Source organism: Lygodium microphyllum, unplaced genomic scaffold (genome assembly GCF_053477565.2).
Source record: "Lygodium microphyllum isolate KBCC unplaced genomic scaffold, Lygodium_microphyllum_v1.1.10 scaffold_621, whole genome shotgun sequence".
In the NCBI taxonomy this organism is placed as follows: Eukaryota; Viridiplantae; Streptophyta; class Polypodiopsida; order Schizaeales; family Lygodiaceae; genus Lygodium; species Lygodium microphyllum.
In genome coordinates, this window is record NW_028230066.1 from 2857 (window position 1) to 7985 (window position 5129).

Sequence of the window (5129 nt, forward strand, 5' to 3'; positions counted from 1 at the left end):
GTGGTCTAAAAACTTAATTTAACAGAAGGGTGTGTAAGTTCTGCATACGACAAATTCATTCGAAAATGAAAGTAGTAAAAGGCTGCATGTTTTAGCATGAATATTGTTTGCATGTTATAGAATGATTAATTGGAATTATCCTATAGCCTATAGCCTAACCTATGCTTGATCTTAAACCGAAAAGTTAGGGTTTGAAATTCAACTTACGTGTAGACAATGACTCATGTGGATATGGAAATGATAGAGTAATTGTCTTCAAGAATAGACAGGTTAAATTGGTATAAACCTAAACACCTAAAACCGTGTAGTACTCATTTAGAAAAGGGTCAATTCAATGCAACGTATCCCAAGGAACTAACTAGGGTTAGCATAGTGAAGACATTTATCTAGTCGCACGTATTGCCAAAAAACTCCTATACCTTAAATACTTGCCCACATTCACTGAATGTAGGGATAGTAGGACATACTTGCGAGAAGTGATCTAGGGTTTTCCTAAGAATCTCTCGCTAAGAAAATGAAACTCGAAACCCTAGGACTGACAATGTCAGCCTAATGCAATCAGGAACAGATTGTTTCGTGACTCCATTTGATGGGTAAATAGTCCCATAATTGATGCAACACTTGTGCAACAAGTTGTAGAGTTGCATGATCTTGTGATTTGATCACAAGGGAATGGCCAATTCCTCGAAATGAGAATTGGTAGATTCTTACGTAAGTTTATCTTGCAAGAGGATGAAAAGTCCTGATATAGTACCTTTCTTGGGTAAAGTGACCAAGATATGGGGATTAGATATTTGCTTGGAAGCAAAGGACCCATCTATAAATTGGAATAATATATGAACTTAAGGTATTGACTAAGTCGGGTTAATAGGGTACGGCCCTAACCCAAGATATAGGGTTAACAAACAAACCCTTGGAGATCTTGCCAAGTCGCAATTGATCCCGGATCGAGTGCTGGATGCATTTGAAAAGAAGGATTCACTCCTTAGTAGTTGGCCAAAAATAACGACCAATGAAATTGTCTGTGCTTGTAATAGTTTTAAGAGCATTGTTTTGCTTTGTTTGCTCAAAGAATTAAAGGATAAATAGATATCTAATGCTTCAGGTTGAAGGCCTGAAGGGAGAGGCAGCTTCAGTTACCCCTGACTGCCTGCCTGACCCTAACCAAGAGGGTTGTTAAGTGCGCTGGGAAGGTGGACCGAACCCGCCACGAGAGGTCTCTCCGTTGAGCGCTACTTGGAGTAAGAGGACGCTTGGGTGCCAGGGGGGGCTCTGGCCATAAATCCCTCGATTTCCAGGCCCTGCACAAGAGGCTAACATGACTCGGGATTGGATCTCGAGGCCCGCATACTAGTCTACGGGCAAAATCTTGGATTAGTGATCCCTGTCGATTGTTGGATAGCCTTTGGGCGGATTATGGGTAAGCCTACGGGCTGGACTTTATGTATTTTGAAATATAAATATGATAAGCTATTGAAAAATGAACTTGTTTGACATTGTTTTTCTATATCAAGTGCTATGATTACGTGAAGGAACCAATGCCTAACGGGTTAATTAAGGAGGCTAATTGACACATGTCCAACTAAATGTGTTAGGTAATTAAATAACTAAAATAACCTAAGGAAAGTACAGAGGATGTGGCCATAGGTCTGTCCTACAAATGGGTGGTCCCGGTTGGCCAGGAACTTTTCTCAATCACGATGGACAACAGGAAGATCATTCAAAGAACACGAACAGCAAGAGCGTTGACCTAGAGTCTAAGTTATAGATGATCCCGATTTATATTGTTTTAGGGGAACGGAATGGGACTATGCCTTATGGCAAAGAGGTTGAGCTTCACATGCCTCTTGTTTCCCATTCTCCTTGAACCAAGTGCAGCGTGAATCCACTTCGGACATGGCGTTTCTACGTAAAGTAGTTCGCTCAAGTTCGACGCTAGTTGCCGTTAGGAAATGACCAATAGGGAAATCCCTAATTCAGGTCGGTCCTAAGTGGGAATAGCCGAAATACTTCCGCTACGTGGTAGACGCGGAAAGCCCTAGATCGCAAACCCCGTAACATTCCATGGGAGTGCCGGGCGGAGATTTCTAGACATCCTTTCCGATGGACTGCTAAGATGTGTCCTGAAGATAACAGGTGGACACGTTACAGAATGCCAACTTGTGAATCATTGTTTGATTTCTGTTTGTGTGGTATACATAGAAGTCCAGGTTTGGATCATGCATTTGGTCTTTGAACTTATACTTTATATAATTTTCATGCATTCAAGAGTCTCAAATAGCTAGAGAACAAACTAATGGCTACAATTTGGATAAGTCCCATGTTTTTGCAATCAACATGTTTGATGAATTTGACAAGTATATGAAAGTGTCAAACAAATGGGCACCACCAAAAGTCACACCTTATAGTCTTGGGGTATGCATGTAGCTACTCTTGCAGGTGCATCTATACCATTCTAGACTACTTAGGTATGATCTCATCATGATTTACGTGTATTTAGGAAAATCTTTTAACTTGGGTGACAGATAAACAAGGCCGAGACCAATTTTTTGTTTGCTTTGGATTAGAGATTAAAGTTTATTGGAATGATGCTAGATCAGGGAAACTTGACCTTGTTTATCACTGTTCTGTAAGTTGAATTTTCTGTAGTTTAGATAGTTGTAGCTCCCTTTGGGTCTTACCTTTCCACAATTCATAAACAACGTGTAGCTATATGGGGTGGTGCGCCAAATAATGTGATACATTCATCCTTAGATATGGCTCAACTTCTCTCGTTTATGGTTTGTAAGTTGGGAATGTTGCTAAATATGAATGATGGCTCTTGTATCAATTCTATGATCTACTCTTTTAGGTTAGACTGATTAACTTCTCTCTAAGAGACAAATAGATTGTGACATATAGTAGTCATGAACTAAGCAACCCTAGAGATACATAGGTTATTGATGAATTTTATTTATTCTTTGGAAAACTACCTGCACAAGTATCTATTGATGTCTATATATGTTTATCTAGAGGATGATACTTAATTTATTATGATGTGAGGGCTAGGAAAGTGTAGATGATTTTGTAACTAGTGGATTAGGGGGTGTGGTAGGTGTCTCTTAGCTAGTGTTCAAGTATAATTATTCTCTATTTATTCTTTGTTTCTCTCTTATAAGTTTAAGTTAATTGAGATTAATGGATGCTTTCATGCTGGTGCATATAGAGATGACAAGTATTTTGCTCTAATAGGCAAGAATGCAATCAACGTGTATGAGACTGAGACCATGAATCTTCTTGATAAGAAATCCTTGATAGTAGACAATGTCATGCTCTTTAGTTGGTCCCCCATAGACTCTATCATGGCTTTATTTGTTCTTGAAGGAAATGGAGGAAATAAACCTATTAGAGTGAGTGCATTTGGCCTTATGCTAAACTTTCATAAGATGCATTGTTTCTAGAAGTTGTAATTGTTGTTGTGCCTTCCTATTATGAATGGTATTTTTTTGTGTTGTGCATCATTTTTTTCTTCTAGCTCATTCTTGCTACTGTGTTGAGCAGGGTAACCCCCTTTATCTCTATCATTCACAATAGTGTATTTTTGGAGTGTCTCGACTGGACTTGCTGCTTTAATTGGTTCTTGCATAGTTTGACAAGTAAGTCTAGTGTAGATCCCCAATAGGGAGGAGCTCATACAAAAGGACTTATTCAGTGGTAGTGATTGTAAAATGTACTAGCAAAGCATTGGGATTATTTGGTCATGAAAGTAGATAGGTACACAAAAAAAGAGTACATACACTGGATTTGAATTGCTCTGAATCTAGGAGAGAGACATTCCAATTCCATGGTTTTGGAACTAGAAAGAAAAAATGAAAAAATTATTGCATTTGCAGGGGAGCCTAAAGGTCACAGATTTGCCATCATTCGTGGAGATGGACCTAGACAAGATGTTACACTCTACTCTATGAAAAGTCCAAACAATGTGGGGCGAGTAACAAAGTCGAAAATTTGAAGGGTAAGCACGCAAATTTCCTTTATTGGTCTCCAATTGGGCAATTTATTGTTTTGGTTGGACTAAAGGCATACAATGGGCAGTTAGATTTCTACAATGCTGATGAATTGGAAACAATCGTCATAGCTCACCACTTCATGGCCATAGATGTAGATTGGGATCCAATAGGAAGGTAATGATTTTTAGAACTCTCATGGTTTTGGTTCAAAGGATATAGGAAAATATAGTACACTATAGAATAGTTACCATTTACTTCTAAGTAGTGTGATCTATAATCATTTGCATTTACTTGTAATCAAGTTTGTGTCAAGGTCAATCACATATGTACATCAAATTGAGAATGGTTTTAATATCTGGTCTTTCAGTGGCAAATTGCTTAATTGACTTCGTAGGGATAGGCTTTTCTAGGTAAGGAGAATGGGTTGAATTTATCCAGCTAGCTTATGCCTTGGAGTAGTACATTATGTGTTTCCATTTAGTGGAAGTTGGTGTTTGGATTTAACATATATGTGCAGTGAAAATTGGAGTTGACTTGAATTGCTATGAAGTTTTAAGTGTTGCCAGAGTAGTATGGGTTGAATTCGTACCCACACTGACTTATGCCTGGAGTAGTGGATTGCATGTTTTCATCTAATAGAAGCTCCTGTTTAGAATTAAAATATATATGTAGTGCAAATAGGAGTTGAGAGGAATTGTTATGGAGTTTTAAGTATTTGGAAGTAATAGTTATATGCAGTGAAAATTGGAGCTAACATGAATTATTGCTATTGAGTTTTAAGTGTGGCGCGTTTTTGCATGCAGTTCTTATGGTGTCCTTGCTCTCCATCACCAATTAGTGATAAGAAAGAGGAAGAGATAGCTAAAAATCTGAAAAAGTCATCCTCCATCACTACTTAGTGCTGAGTTCATTGAGATTTTGAAGTCATTACATCGACATTACATGACTTCAGAGACCAAATCTTTGCTTGTGTAAGATGCAAGTACGATGACACATGGTTACATTTGTGCCCTTCAAGGTTCGATTTATATACTATTTTGACTTAAACATGGTACATTCAAAGGAACATCAATGATATAGTACAAATACAAAATCTTTGTTTGAGGTTGCAAAGATGTGGGGTGGACCAAAGTTGCATGA

The 5129-nt window shown here is 38.2% G+C and overlaps 2 pseudogenes; both read left to right on the top strand.

Annotated features, from left to right (window-relative positions):
- Positions 1–2152: 2152 nt before the first annotated feature.
- On the top strand, positions 2153–2935 carry LOC148007999 (eukaryotic translation initiation factor 3 subunit B-like; annotated as a pseudogene).
- A 97-nt stretch (positions 2936–3032) lies between these two features.
- LOC148008000 (eukaryotic translation initiation factor 3 subunit B-like) lies at positions 3033–4888 on the top strand (annotated as a pseudogene).
- The last annotated feature ends 241 nt before the right edge of the window (positions 4889–5129 follow it).